The 17,076-nt window shown below is 38.0% G+C and overlaps 1 pseudogene; it reads right to left on the bottom strand.

Moving 5' to 3' along the window:
- Positions 1-5,807: 5,807 nt before the first annotated feature.
- LOC106985999 (E3 ubiquitin-protein ligase RNF14-like) lies at positions 5,808-8,346 on the bottom strand (annotated as a pseudogene).
- Positions 8,347-17,076: the final 8,730 nt, after the last annotated feature.

Raw genomic sequence — 17,076 nt, forward strand, 5'->3', positions numbered from 1 at the left:
TTTAAGAATGAAGATGTACTGTAGACATTTTTAGACAAGCAAAAATGGGAAGAATTTGCTGTAATAAGGTCTCATGAAAGGGCATTCTAAAGGACATGCTTCAGGCAGAAGGTCTGAGATTCCAAAGGACAAAAAGTATGATATTTATAAAATACGTGGCAAATATAAGCAATCATTCACTTATAAAACACAACAATACTCTTTGGGGGAACCGAAAGCAAACAAGATAGAATTAAATTTGTGTATAAATTAGGAGATGCGTATTTGATATGAAAAGGTCAAGAAAGATTGAAAGGAAAAGAAGACACAAAGATTTCCAAGTGAATACTAAGCCAAAGAAAGCTTTTTTTAGCTCAATTAGTATTAGAAAAAATAGATTTCGAGGGAAAAAGCATTGCTGAGGTACAAAGGATCACTGCATAGCAAAATATGTTTTCAAACATATTCTTGTATCTAATAATACACCATAGGGATATATGTGTATAAAAATAATCAGAAATATGGAAATTGATGAATCTACAATTAAAGTGAGAGATTTAAAAACCACCTTTCTCAGTAATTGATATTATAAACAATCAAGTTAATAAGTACTACTTAATAAGATAGAGCTAATATACACATGTAGAACACCACATCCTAACAATATTATTTTCAAGTATAGACAGAACATTTATAAAATATCATGACATACTGGGAAAATCTCAACACATTTCAATGGATTAATAACATCTGAGTCTCTCTTCTGATTATGTTGTAGGCATGAATTAGGGGCTACTTTTATTTGCTTTTCTTATTGAATGATATGGCTTTTTGGAGGGCTCTAGAGATCCAAATTTAAGTGGCTACAAAAAAATATCCAAAAACTTCATAGGCATTTAAAATATAACTCTTTTAGGGGTACCTGGCTGGCTTAGTTGGTAGAGCATGTGACTCTTGATCTTGGGATCATGAGGCAGGTGAGTTAGACCCCCACTTTGGGGGTAGAGTTTACTTCAAAAAAAATCTTTTCCTTAAAAAAAAAATCTAACTCTTTTAGTTTTATCAACTGAAATTATCAGAAACAATAGCATCCTATTGGCAGTGAGCCTAATGCCCAGATGTTGGCCTCAAAGTCAGCTCTTTACTAAAAGGAATCTAGGTGTTTTAGAGAAACAGCTGAATCTTTATCTAGTGCTGGGAACATACAAGGTGAGCAAAGGATATTTTCTTGTGCTGAAATCATGGAAGTTTTAAAAAATAACAGGTCATTATGGCATTATTTACAATAGTTAAGACTTGGAAACCACCTAAGTGTCCATCAATGGATGAACAAATGTGATATATATATATATATATATATATATATATATATATATGGCATACATATATATAATATTATGTTATACTACATGTAATAATATTCCAATATATATTTGGAATATTATTCTGCCATAAAAAGGAGGAAGTCCTGCCATTTGCAACAACATGGAGAAATCTTGAAGGCATCATGCTAAGTGAACTAAGTCAGACAAAGATAAGTACTGTATGATCTCATTCATATGTATAATCTAAACTGGACTTACAGAAACAGGGAACAGATTGGTGGTTACCAGGAGTGGAGGGTGCAGGTGGAGAAAATGGGTAAAGGTGGTCAAAAGGTTCAAACTTCCAGTTATAAGATAAATAAGTTCTGGGGACCTAATGTAGAGCAGAGTGACTATAGTTAACAACAGAGTATTGTACACTTGAAAGTTGCTAAGAGAGTGAATCTTAAAAGTTCTCATCACAAGAAAAAAAATTGTGTCTGTGAGGTGATGGATGCTAACTAAACTTATTGTGGTAATTATTTTGCAATATATACATATATCAAATCATTACGTTTTACTCCTTAAGCGAATACAATGCTATATGTCCGTTGTATCTCAGTGAAGCTGGGATAGAGACTGAGGCAGCCCTAGATTGCCAAACCATTTGTTTTCACTGCGAGGCCAAAGCTTTTCCCACTAGTACATGTTCATAAGTTGAGGGCTATATATACATGAATGAAGAAATAATGTCTTTATTGTCAAAAAAGCTCTAACTGAAATTTAAGCATTTCCTTGACTTATGAATGTGGACAATAAATTCACTAGTATTAGTTATTCCTCTGACTTTACCACCAAAAGAAAGAAAAATAATCATATATTAAAGATGTTGTATATATGCTGAGATATCACTTATGCTCATCACTATTTTGAAATTGCACTAGTTATCATACCTCTTATTTGAACTTATTTAAAACACTAATAAATATTTATAGTTTTATTTCAATATTTTAAAAAGTATGAGGCATGTAAAAGGACACAGGATCCTGCTGGAAGAAATGTCTGCTTCCTAAAGTGATGATAATCTGGGCGTCAAACATCATGCCAAATATAATGGATTGAAATACACTGAATCAATGAAAAGACATAATTGCCTAATGATACTCAGAGGATGGATAACCAGAAAGACTCATATGTCACCCTTTGAGGCAGCCACAAAGCAAACTTCTTACTTCGAACACCAGTAACTAATTTGAATGCATTATGTAGTCATCCTGCCTCTCCAGTAGGAGCTATATTTCTAGTTATCAAATAGCTCTAGTTGATGAGGGAAAGTTCTATTTTACTGAGTTGTATCCTGAAAATCCTAAGGAGTTTATTGACTCAGGCAAGGACTATAATTTGTGTTAAATCCATTAGGTGTATGATTGACATGGGATGACACATTTGTATAGGAAAAGTAGCACATATGGATTAATTGCAATATAAAAGGGGAAACCAGCACTGTCCGATAAAAAGATCAGACACTCATCACTTTAATCCGGTTGTGAATCTGAATACTGAGTGACAGGCAGATATTAAGTGATCCCTGATGTGTTGCAATATCAAGAACATAGCTTCACCTCTGAGGCATTTTTGCAAAAAATATTACTTTGATTCAATAAAACCATTAGAACCAACCTCATATTGATGTGATATATTGGTGAACAGGCTGAAGAATACCAGACAAAACAGAGGAGGGGTCACCATAAGAACAATGGGCCCAGTGCCTTCAACAAGTCAGTGTGTGACAAAATGGGGACCGTGCTAGATTGAAAGAGGTTGAAGGGATATAAAAATCACATACGATGGTTTGGGCAGGCCAGCTTTCCAGAACACTTTGTTCTAGGATGAACAAAAATGCATAATAAATTTTAAAAATACTTCAAAGAAAAGCAATCTATCAAGAGTAGTAATGGAAGAAATATAAACCTGAATAGATCAACCAAGCATGAAGACATTGGCATGGTGCTCAGAAGGCTCTCCTCCCACTAAGTCTCATGCTCATAAAGTATTAACACTGAGTTCAAGTTTGTTTTGCTTAAAACCATCCTTGTTCACACTCTTTCGCCCTAGCATAATTATTAACAATGCTTTCCTTTATTCTCAAATGTGTCCTTTTTACATTCATTAATTATGGTTGAGTTAGATGGTCATCTCAGATCTTGTAAACTTTAAGGGAGCAATTAATTCCTGTCTTACACAAGATGTTCCGGAAAATAGAGGAAATGTAAGAGCTGCCCAGATGATTTTAGGAGGTATTATCTTGATTTCAAACACAGACAACGATAAAGTACAGAAAAACAATAGGCCATATTTCCTTTGTATGTATGTGCTTGAATTCCAAATGAAATTTGTAGATAATCAAACTTAAGAATATGTTAAAAATATACTATGATTAATTAGGGTAGATCTAAAATTGTGAGGATGATATAATATCAGAAAACCTAACAATGTAATTCTCTGTTAATAAACAGAAAAGGATTATAGGATTACCTTAAATGATCCAGAGAAAGTATTTTATAAATTAAAAAAACTAACTATAGGGGCGCCTGGGTGGCTCAGTCGGTTGAGTGTCCGACTTCAGCCCGGGTCACGATCTCGCGGTCCGTGAGTTCGAGCCCCGCGTCGGGCTCTGGGCTGATGGCTCAGAGCCTGGAGCCTGCTTCCGATTCTGTGTCTCCCTCTCTCTCTGCCCCTCCCCCGTTCATGCTCTGTCTCTCTGTCTCAAATATAAATAAACGTTAAAAAAAAAAATTAAAAAAAAAAAACTAACTATAGTAGAAGATCCTAAGAAATTAGAAGAAAAGAACTCACTAAACATGCTAAAGACTAAAGGTCAAACTCTTGGGGAGAATGTTATATTTAAACAAGGAATTTTGGATACATTCCATTTAGAACTGGAAGGAAATAGTGCAAATGTTTACTGTAACAAGGGAGAACATGGCCCATGCTATTAGGAAAAATAAGAAATAGGTGCAAGGATGGAAAAGGTGGAGATATAATCGTCATTACTTGCAGATGATACAACCCCTTACCTGGAGAAACCAACAGAATCAATCAAAGAACAAACTAAGAGAATTCAGAAGAGAGTTCAACAGGTTTGCTGGATATAAGGTCAACTCATGAAAATCAAAAGCATTTTTCCGTGTTACCAATGATCACGTGGAAGCACAGTCTTCCCACTTAACCATTCTAGTAATATCCAAACCATTTGTCAATTTTTATAAATTGTTGATGCAGTCTTCTATTTTGCTTGGCTGTTACTGTATAAATGTTGCTTTGGTTTGAGTTGGTTAAGAATAAGAAAATACATCCAACTGCTCTCAAAGGGCCCTTTGTTTTATGGCCCTTGTTAAACAGCAGGACCAAGGCTCACATTCCACACTCTATATGGCTCCAAAGCCCATGCTCTTTCCACTGAACTACATTTTTCCCCTTGATGTTAGGACTTTGTAGGCTATGCCTAAAATCCAAATTCATTAATCCGGTGTTCAAAGTCCCCCACAATCCAACCTTCTCACTACTTACTAATTTGTATTTGCTAGCCCTTGGGCTAGATCTGGCCTTGCATCTGCTGCTAGGGACACAGAGATACTCAGTGCCCAAACTAATAAATTGGGTAAACGCAAAGTGAATAGGCAACATCACCTCTTTATCGTAGTTTCTGCGATTCTCTTTTAATGGGGAAAGTGAGCTTGCTTAAGCAAAAGTGAAGTACAGGAAAGGGAAGGAATAATGTTTCTCTTTGGCTTTACCCAAGGATGGATTATGAATACCTCAGTGCCAGGGGTTCTGTGCTTCTAAGTTCTGATAGATCTCCAAATAACCCTGAACTGCAGCTTGCTCAGCAGCTGGCCTGCTGGTCAACCCTGGGAAGGACTCACGAAAGTTGACCATGCTTCCCTGCTTTGGTGTCACAATCTCACTGCATTCTCTACCCAGCCTCAACAAGACAGAGGTCTGCCCTCTGCTTCCAGGACCCTCCTCCTTCAGCTCCTCTCTGCTAGCAGGGAAAAAAGATGGAGATGTTTGGTGGCTTCCATAGAGCAAAGCTTACATCTGTTCTGTCTTTTTTTTATGACAATTTTTAGAAATTGTTTTTATTTTTAAGATTAAGCATCTTTGCTAACAATCTAGACACAGTTCTTGCTGATTCTTTGCATATACACACATAAAATGGTTAAAAAATGATTCCCCAATTTTCAGGGATGGGATAGGAAAAAAGAACATGTTCATGGATGTAGCTGAATTCTTCTCATTCTCAAAAAAATCTTTATTTTGCTACCAAGGCACTCATCAAACCATAAGGAAAGGCAATTTTTCAAAAAGCAAACAAAACCCCCAGTAGAGATCTAAGTACTGGGCCCAAATTACCCCCCCCCCCCAAAAAAAGCAGCTATTGTAAAAAAAAGTAGGAAGCCAAATCCCTTAGTTCATTAAAAAGCAACTTTTAAAAAGAATTCAGAAAGTTAAGATTGGAACTACAGTGATGCAGACAGGATAAAAAAGCAGATAACAAAAAGTTTAGCTCGAGAATATAATAGGTTTTGTCATATTTTAACAGAGGTAATGGAACTTTGTGCTGCTGGAAATAATATTAAAATTGTCCTTACCAACAGAAGGTAGGGTGAGGTTAAAGGGAGAGAATATAGAACAAAAGACAGCAAAGGGACAAATTGTTCCAAATCTAGGCTTTACTTCCCAGGAAAGATGAATGGGGTTGAACTTCTTCTGAGCCACTCTCATTAAATTCTAGACTTGACTCAAAACCAGGGACCATGCACCACTAAGAAATAAAAAAGTGACTCACAGTCTTTATGGATATTAAAATATTTTTAAAAATTATCTATAAATTTCTATTCTGAAAAGCAGTAGATCAAAATGAAGCTAGGCCATCCAGTCAGTTATAGAATAAAGGGCTCCCTCCACAGAGAACTAATTTAGCAGAAATCTAGGTTGGAAGGGACGTAACATGGAATAAATGAGATGAGGTTCTCAGCACAATTTGAATAAGGCTTCTTACCCACCTCCATTTTAAGTAGTACCAAAGGGGCTCACATAAAATATATTAGAGGGATGCTTCTCAGAGGCAAGCAGGTCTATATGTCTAACTCATGACCCCATCTCATTACCTAACGCTTGGGGAAGAAAACAAATATTTAATTTTTATTTATTTATTTTTATTTGAATGTAGTTGACACACAGTGTTACGTTAGTTTCAGGTGCACAACATAGTGATTCGACAAGTTTAGACGTTATTCTGTGCTCAGCACAAGTGCATCTGTCCCCATACAACACTATTACATTGACTGTATTCTTTATGCTGTACCTTTTATTGCCGTGACTTATTAATTCACTGGAAGCCTGTATCTCCCACTCCCCTTCACCCAATAAAAATTTAATTTTTAACTATTCAAAGTTTGGGACACACTGTACTATTTATGTTTGATATCCAGTTTTCATTTGCTGAGACTTACGGCTTATAATTTTCCCAATTATGCTCATTGAAAAATGTATGAACGTGCCTAAATAAGTAATACCATATGAAAATATAAACCTTGTTCTTCCATATCTTTTACATAAGAAGAGTGAATGAATGGCCCCCTAAAACTTCTACGAAGTTACTTTGCGTATTTAATAAAACTAAGCTAAACTATTCCACTTTCACATCTTGCGCAGTAGGAGGTAACTAGTCTTCAATCTCATCTTCCCAAATATCTCCATTAACATCCACAGCCTGTGTTAACTGTTACAACCAGTTAAGACATGGGGAATCAGGATCAGTGAAGTGTTCATAAGGGCCTGCTCTAGAGAAAGAACTCAACCCAACAGAAACATTGCATCCACGCCACCTTGTTATATCCATCTAATTTCTCCATGGGAGTCTCACAACACGGGCAGGTTTTTTAATTCTTTTCTCGTCACTTCTTACTTTCCATCTCTTCCAGTGCCTTCTTACCACACCTCTGTTCCAAAAGTCTTTTATTGGCCTCGCCTGCTTGCAAGTACTCATTTCATAAAACTTAATTTTTCTGCAGTCACTTTATGTTGAGAGATCCCATATGGTAGCGTCAGCCTGAACAAGGTACAGAAAGCAAAGTTGCAGCCAGGGAAGATGTCCATTGTGCAGCCAGGCTCCCACATTTCAGGTAGCTGGCAACATGACATCACATCTGCCATCGAGTCCACAGTGGCTGGAGGGGAGGGCGATCATAACGGGAAAATAACTCTGCTTCTACTAGTTCTTTGACCTGACCCAGAGTGGCTACCAAAGGGCACCTGGGTCCTGGGCAGTTGAGGCATTGAACTTGGCCATCTCTGATCTGGATTTCAAAGTAGTCTTTCGGACAGCCTTTGAAGTACGCATGCCTGCACTTCCAAAAGTACATGCATTCACTCATTCACCACCCACCTTCTCACACAAACAGATATTGCACAGGAACAAGCATTTTATCTGCTGAGCTTGATCCAAGTCCAAGATTTCCTGGCTCAGACTCAGCCGTGATTCCACATCCTGTGTGGGGCTCTCACCCACAACTTCCTCTTGTTTATATCAGGTCTGGCAGGTCCTCCAAAGAGGCTTGAGCTATCCTCTGCACTTTTTTCTGAGAACCCATCTTGAGGTCAAAAGGAGAGACAATATTCAGCTAGGGTCTCTTCCTTAAGAAATTGCATCTGGGCAGGGTGCCTGGGGGGCTCAGTGGGTGAAGCCTCGGATTTCCGCTCGGGTCATGATCTCATGATTCGTGAGTTTGAGCCCCGCGTCCTCTGTATGGACAGTTCTGAGCCTGGAGCCTGCCTCGGATTCTGTGTCTCCCTCTCTCTGCCCTCCCCCCGCTCGCCCTCTGTCTCTGTCTCTGTCTCTCTCTCAAAAATAAACAAACATTAAAAAAAAAAGAAAAGAAGAAAGAAAGAAATTCCGTCCAGGCAAACAGGACCACGCTGTCATGGTGTTCTTACAGCAGGTTGTCTAAGTGTTTGCAGAAGCAAATAGCGCTCAAAAATGCCTTCAGATTTTGTGAAAAGTCTAAATAGATCCTGGTGTCTCCACCTTGGAGGGATTCTTGTTTTTGTTTTTGTTTTGTTTTGTTTTGTTTTGCAAATTCATTCCCGTCATAAATACTCACCAGGGCCAGCAATTCATCCTCCTGAGCTTCTAGGTTTTCTGGCTACATTTACATCCAAGAAGCTGAGGACAATATGACACTACAGCCTGTGTTTCATTCCACTTTTGAAAGTGGTTCTTTTGGAAGGAGGAGAACTCTTGAAAAACAGTAGGTGTTCATTTATTGCTAGCAATCGTCATCATTATCCTTATTATCCTCACAGTAGTCCTGGGAGGTAGGCGCTCATTCTTATCTCCATGCTTTTGCAGAAAATGAAGAAGTATCTACAAGTAAATTAGTAGAATTAACAGGAAAGCTTAATAACTTTTCTTGCTACAAGATCAACCACAATTGGCAAGTGAAGGAAGAGTATACAGTAGAAACCAAGGGTGGAATGGTAGTTACCAGGGTTCTGAGGGCAGGTGAGGGGAAATGGAGAGACAGTGGTCCAAAGGTATAAACTCCCAGTCATGAGATGAATAAGTTCCGGACATCTAATGTACAACATGGTGACTAAAGTTAACAATACAGTATCGTATACGTGGCGTGAAAGTTACTAGGGGAGTAGATCTTAAATGTTACCCCACAGAAAAAGGGTAACTATGTGACAGGATGGAGGCATTAGCTAATGCTACAGTGGTAATCCTTCTGCAATATATAAGAGTATCAAATCATCGTCTTCTACACCTCAGACTTACACAATGTTGTACATCAATTGTATCTCAATAAAGCTGGGGAAAAAGTCATTAGGGCTACTCAAGGTATTTTCTCCCTTTCTGAGAAAAGTTATTTAAATCAACGCGCCCACACATAAAATTCTGCCAAAAAAAGAGAATACAGGTAAAAGAAAAGACACATTTACAATGGAATAGAAAACATCAAGTAACTAGGAACAAAGCCAAAGAAAGTCAAGATTTCTATGTGGGAAACAAATAAATTGAGATCAATTCAAGAAGAGTAAAACCTCACCTCCTATATGATGTCAGTATTCTCCAAATTGATCTGTAGATTCAGTGTGACCACAATCAAAATCCCATGTGTTTTCTCTTTATGTGCATTGACAAGCTGATTCAAAGATTTGCAGACACAAATGGGCAAAGAATAATCAAGATAATCTTGAAGAACAAAGTCGTAGGATTTAAATTCTGATATTTTAAGATTTATCATAAAGCTACAGTAATTAGGAAAGTGTGACATTGAGGCAAAGATAAATGAACTAAGTAAACAAAATAGAGTCCAGAAATAGACCTAGTCATCCATGACTAGTGGAGTTCTGAGAAAAATGTCACAGCAGAGTAAGGGAGAAAGGATAATGTTTTCAATAAATGGCGCGTTATCAATTGGATATCCATATTGAAAAAAATCTCACGCCATCCACCTAAATCAATTCCATATGGATTATAGATCTCAATAAGAATGTAAAACCTTCTTACTAACTTTCTAGAAGGAACATAAGAGAATATGTTTATGATCTTAACATAAGTAAAGATTTTTAACAGGACATAGAATATACTAACCATAAAGGAAAAGAGACAGATTTGACCTCATTAAAATTAGGAACACTTGTTGAACAAAAAGATGTCAGTAAGATAGAAAAAAGAAAAGTCATGGAAGCTATTTTTAAAACATATAACCAACAAAGATATTGTATCCAAGCTCCATAAACATTTCTTACAAATCATTAAGAAAAATTCAGACCATACTGCAAGAGAAAAGAAGGTCAAAGTCTTGAACAGACATTTCACAAAGTAGAATAGGCAAATGGTCAATGATCATAAGAAAAGGCTCTCAATCATACTGGTTATTGAAAAAGTGCAAATTAAAACCACAATGAGCTACCATTACACATGAACACCAGAATGGCTAAAATTAATAAAGACTGACAATATCAAATATTGGTGGGATGTTTTAAAATGGTACGACCACTTTGGGAACTATTTGACTGTAGGTAGAAAAGGTCATCACATGTTTATCTATGACCTATCAATTTCTCCAACAGAAATGCCTATATATGTGCATAAAAAGATGTGAGCAAGAACAGTAGTATTCAGGGGCGCCTGGGCGGCTCAGTCGGTTGGGCGTCCGACTTCAGCTCGGGTCATGATCTTGCCATCCGTGAGTTCGAGGCCTGCGTCAGGCTCTGTGCTGACAGCTCAGAGCCTGGAGCCTGTTTCAGATTCTGTGTCTCCCTCTCTCTCTGACCCTCCCCTTGCTCATGCTCTGTCTCAAAAATAAATAAACATTAAAAAAATTGTTTTTTAAATCATAGTGTTCATAGTAGTATTATTCATAAATGACTCCGAACTGGAAAATATCCAAGGCCTATCACCATGTGACTCTCACAAACATAATGATGAACCAGACACAAAAGCCTAGTTATGTAGGATTCCATTTATATAAAGTTCAAAAGCAGGCAAATCCAATTAGTGAATCTATGACAGAATTAAATTCAGGAGTGTGATTAACTTTAGTGAGAGCTGTGTGGACAGTGACAGGGTAGGAACAAAATCAGGGCTTCTGAGTTGGAAATAATATCATATTTCTTGACCTAAGTGGGGTTTACACAGTGTATTCACCTTGGGGTAATTCCTGTGTTGTACATTTTTTATTTGTGTATTTCACTGAATGTAGTATACACACTTTGGTAAGATAGTTCATTGAAAAAGTTGTGAGCAAATCTGAATGAACGGTAGGTATATAAAACAGTAATATTAAAACCACCTGGTTTTTTTTTTTTTAAACATTTTTTCAATGTTTATTTGTTTTTGAGAGACAGAGAGATGTGAGCAGGAGAGGGGCAGAAAGGGAGGGAGACACAGAATCCGAAGCAGGCTCCAGGCTCTAAGCTGTCAGCACAGAGCCCAACGCGGGGCTCAAACCCATGAACTGTGAGATCATGACCTGAGCCGAAGTCAGACACTTAGCCAACTGAGCCCCCAGGCCCCACTTATACCACATGGTTTTAAACCGTAAAAACATGACCAAAACAAGGTATAATTTGGGAGGGGACATATGGGTTAAGTTCTTGTAAAGCTCTTACATTCTCTAAGAAATGGTAAACTTCCTAATTTATACTATATTTTGATAACTCAAGCATGTATATTTTAAATTTTAGTGGCACAGCTAAGAAAATAATGATTTCTTGTGGACAATCTAATAGAAGGGTAAATAGAATAATAAAAATACTTAAGCTAAACCATGGTTTACTTTTAGTAAACAGCAGATATCCAATTTGCATTGGTATTTACACTGAGTTTACCATCACATCCTGTTTTTTATAATTCCTAACCAGTCTTGCTTTGATGTTCTATTCTTTATGATTCTTTCTATTACCTCTTGGGTTTGCTCCTGACAGTGTATGTGGCACATAAGATTAGTCCCATGTTTCAACATACCCCAGTAAGGGTCTATTAAACTCAGTTTCCCTACAATCATTTCATCTTTTTTTTTTATTATTATTATTTTTTTTTATTTATTTTTGAGACAGAGAGAGACAGAGCATGAACGGGGGAGGGGCAGAGAGAGAGGGAGACACAGAACCGGAAGCAGGCTCCAGGCTCTGAGCCATCAGCCCAGAGCCTGACGCGGGGCTCGAACTCACGGACCGCGAGATTGTGACCTGAGCTGAAGTCGGACGCTTAACCGACTGAGCCACCCAGGTGCCCCTCATTTCTTCTTTTGATACTGTTTTGTAGTAGCAGATTCTCCATACAATTTGCACTGTAGTGTTGATTTCTCTTTGGACTGTTAATTAATATTCTATATATCCAACAAGCCCAAAGAAGTATACATACTAAAGCCATAATTAATATTATGATAGGATGATTTTTAAAAATTAAAAGAATACTGGTTTTAGGTAAATAGCCTTTGAAAATATCATTTTAACAATGTATAGTTAAGGTAGATTCTTTTTTTAATTTAAAAAAATTTTTTAAATATCTATTTATTTTGGGGGGGAGGGGCAGAGAGAGAGGGAGACAGAGGATCCGAGGCAGACTCTGCTGACGGCAGTGAGCCCGATGTGGGGCTTCAAGTCACAAACGGTGAGATCATGCCCTGAGCTGAAGTCAGCTGCTTAACCGACTGAGCCACCGAGGCGCCCTGTCTTTTTAAAAATTTTTTTAAAATAATTTTTATTTTTATTTATTTTTTAGCATTTATTTATTTTTGAGACAGAGAATGACAGCAAGCAGGGGAGGGGCAGAGTGAGGGAGACAGGATCTGAAGCAGGCTCTGCGCTGTGAGCACAGTGCCCATGCAGGGTTCAAACTCACGAACTCTGAGATCATGACCTGAGATGAAATCAAGAGTGGGCCGCTTAACCGACTGAGCCGCCCAGGCGCCCCCTTAAAGCAGATTCTTGATTATCTATGCATAAGAATTCTCCTTTATCGGGGATGCCTGGCAGCTCAGAGCCTGGAGTCTGCTTTGGATTCTGTGTCTCCCTGTCTCAATTCCCCTCCCCTGCTCTCTCTCGCAAAAATAAATAAACATTAAAAGTTAAAAAAACAAAGAATTCTGCTTTATCAAACTGTTGATTAGCTTTAGTAGCTTGGTTTTATAAATGCTCTACAGTGTGAGAGTTATTCGTCAGCTCTCCTTTTAGCTTAACCCAATTGATACCTAATGTACCATCAACATGTGGGACTCAGTTGTCTAAAGCTTTCTGTAGACATTTTTCTTGCATGGGCCAATATATTTCCGGTCAATATCCATCAATTATTCCTACAAGTTAAATCACTGCCCACAGAAATAGTCTCATCTTCCCAAGTGATCCTTCCAAAATGACACAATATTTTATATTACTGATCATTAAAATTTGATTATGAGGTGCTCATTGGAGGGTACCTATAAAAATATTAGTGTAAGAAAATGGGCTGTTTGTTCTAAATCCTGGGGACAAATATGCCCAATCTGCCATTTCTAACATTTTCAGTATCAACAGTAACATTTGGATTATAGCGCCTGTCTTCTGTGTCCCCACGTCCTTGAACGACAGGCATCCATCGAACACACTTCTTCCACATCAGCGTAGGAGAAAACTTCCCTCCTTTAGTCTAATTAGTTACATTGGTTCAGCTTTCAGTAGTTTCAGTCTGCAAATCCCAACTTTCCGCTCTCGTATCTATGGTATGACCAACCTTTTTACATTATCCTGTAATCTTTCCATAGACAGCTCCATGCCCAATACCAGTTGTTTCCATAAGCAGGTACAATCCCGTAGTTCAGCACCAACAAGTGTATCCTGTGATTGTTGAATAGCTAGTTGTTTGGGTTTTACAGCTGAGGGCTTGGGGCGGTTCTTTAGCCATATTTTGTTGCCACAGAACTTCATTTCAAGCTGTCCAATTCCAAATTCTGCCTCAATTTCATTCTAGTTTTGTTCTTACTGCTACTCCTGTGGTCGACTATGATTCCATCCTGTTTACCTTTGAATGATATGTTTCCACAATTGCCCCAACGTATTAAGTTGTTGATGAGTATTTCTATAGGATAAGAGTATGTAATTCCAGTCCTGGTTCTGATTCTTTCTAAACTAGTACTTAATGGCTCTTTGAGTTCGATCCTGGTCCTTTTGGCCCCTCTGTAAATATTTTCCAGAATGGTAAAGGCCACTGTGTTCAAGTAAAGTTGATTCATATTAGCAGCAGTAATACTAAGAAATACAGTTCATTTGGTTCTCCTAGAGGCCTTAAATATGGAGACTAAAGATTGCTAGGTTATAAACAGGATAAACTCATTTTTAAGGGACTGTGTATACATCTGGCCACACGATGGCGGAATGAGCCTAGGGAAACAAGCAAATCTTTTCTATCTGAAGTGTTTTCTTTCCATTTTATCAGGTGAGGGGTTATCCTTAACCTCTAAATTCACCGACCTTCCAAACCTTAACTCAAAGGGAGAAATACCATACTTGCAAATGGGAGTTAGCCTTAATTTTCACAGAAACAGGTAAGGCTGTTGATCACCATAAACTAGCGGTTTGATATAATTTTGCCAAAGAATTCTTTAGGGTAAGGTTCATGTATTCTACTTCTCTGGAAAACTGGGGCTGATAAGGAGCGTGATAAGTTATTGGTGTTTGTAAGTTCTTACAGATCCTCTGATTTACCATAGAAGTAGAGTGACTTCATCTTCTGGATTCTAGATGTTTAGGAATTCCAAAGATTGGGATGATAAATTCAGTAAGGTTCTGCTTATTATTTGAGCATCTGCTTTAACCAATGGCAACACTCCTGGCGTTCTAGAAACCATATATACTATTACTGAACGGTATTTATTACCTTCTGATGGCAGAACTTCTACAATATTCAGCTATCACCAGGTTCTAGGTAATGTGGGCCTCAGTGGGCTTCCTTGATGTAACTTAGCTGTTGCATGTAATGTTCTGACAAACGGCACATGTTTGTATTACTTACTGATTTGGTCCTTCTACAGGGGTGGTATAATTCCAAGGCTTTCAGTGTATTCATTTTGTTTGAATGATATTGCTGGTTAGAAGGCATGAAAAGCCATGTATGCGTAGAATTGGGGTATGGGAATAATCTCATGGGGTAATCCCCATATTCCTATGGTGCTTTTCTTAGCTCTCCTTGATTTCCAGTTTTCCAATCTGGGGGAGTTGCACATATCTGAAACTGTGAATAGGAGTCCCTAGACAGAAGTAACAAAACTTCAATTTCCCTAGTCCAAACCTTAGTAGACACTTTTGTGCAAATTCATTTCCTTCAGATAGCTCGTCTCATCTGGTATAAGTTCTACAAGGAATTACATAAATTGTTGGGGCAACTGCAATGACTCTAATAAACTAGCAATCCGTTTCCATGTGATATTTTATTACTCGCCGATATTCAAAAGACTTTCTTCATCCAAATAGTATGCAGGCCTCACACACATATTTACTGTCAGTAGAGGTATTCACTTTAAGACTGGTGGCTAATGTAGAGCTTGCATTTACAGCTATGAGTGCGGCTGGTTGGCTGATTTTATGTTTGTGACAACATAGCCTCTAAAATCTCGTGAGGAGTGACTATTGCATAATATGCTTTTATATTTCCCCATGTGTCTCTCATATGGGTTTATTAGTGAACTGTATTAAGTCAGCATTGGGAATAGAAATATTAGCTATGGCAGCCTGAGGATGAGTATCTTCTATTCACGGCAAGGCAGTCACGTTCACTTCTCATTTTGGATCTGGCCACTGAACAGCTAGGTCAAAAAGTTACACCTGACTCGAATAGCATTAGCAGTAGACAAACTCTGTACCCATTAAACACGAACTCCCCTCCCCACTCTCCCCTTCTCCCCTTCTCCCCACCCCCCCACCCCCTGAAAGTAAAAGTAATCACTTTACTTTTTGTCTCTATGAGTTTGACTACTCTAGTATGTACGTGGGAGCATACAATATTTGTCCTCTTGTGACTGGCTTAATTCACTTACCATAATATCTTCAAGATTCATTCATGTTGTAGCATGTGTCAGAATTTCTATCCTTCTTTAAGACTGAATAATATGCCATTGTATGTATACATAACATTTCGTTTATCCCACCTTTTGGCTGTTGTGAATAATACTGCTATGAACATGAGTGTACAAACACATCTGTTTGGATCCATGCTTTCTTTTTTTTTTTTTTTTTTTGAAGTATATTGGAATTGCTGGATCATATGGTAATGCTATGCTTAACTTTCTGAGGAGTCACCATATTGTTTTCCATAGGACTGCACCATTTTACATTCCCGTCAGCAGTGTATAAAGTTCCAATCTTATCATTGCCAACACTTGTTATTTTCATTTTTTAAAAATGAAATCCTGAGGGGGTGGGGGAGAGGGGAAAATGGGTGATGGGTATTGAGGAGGGCACTTGCTGGGATGAGCACTGGGTGTTGTGTATAAGCAATGAATCACGGAATCTACCCCCAAAACCAAGAGCACACTGTATACGCTGTATGTTAGCCAACTTGACGATAAATTATGTTTAAAAAAATAGACATGGTTGTATGTTTTCCCCTAGGAATACCTAGTGGTGACAAGTAAGGGCTGCAGGATACAATAGGATGTAGTCCATTTTTCTAAATGGAGGGGGAAAAAAAATCAAGGCGGCTAGCTTGGTAGAACAACCAAAAATAGAAATTGAGGAATGAAACAAAACTAGAAAACATATTTATAACTCTGTATGGCCAGTTGAAGAGAGGAAATTTTAAACGATGAGAAAAAATTGTTTGAGGGAGAGTTAACTATCCGGTTCGTAGCAGACAGCATTAAGAAAATCTTCATGAACATATCACCAGAGCAACAATTCAGATTGCCCATCTTTGAAGACACTAAGTACAGATCTGAGAACTCGCTCGCTATCAGATTTGAACTACTCAGCTCAGAGATGGGCCGCTGGGAAAAAAAGGCATCATTTGATCGTTTCATCACAATGAGGTCATCACCATCGCCACGTGTCATCACAGAGCTTTCAGAGTGAATGTAGTCGCACACCATCCAACTTCTGTTATGTGGACAGGCGTGTCTCTACACAGACAGGGCCACCATTTGAGAGTAAACGCTTTTGTTTCAAAAGTTGAAAAAAAAAGTAATAAAAATAAAACCACCCTAATGGGTATGAAGTGATAGCTTATTGTGGGTTTGATTTGTAT

This window comes from Acinonyx jubatus, chromosome A3, assembly GCF_027475565.1.
Source record: "Acinonyx jubatus isolate Ajub_Pintada_27869175 chromosome A3, VMU_Ajub_asm_v1.0, whole genome shotgun sequence".
Classification (NCBI taxonomy): Eukaryota; Metazoa; Chordata; class Mammalia; order Carnivora; family Felidae; genus Acinonyx; species Acinonyx jubatus.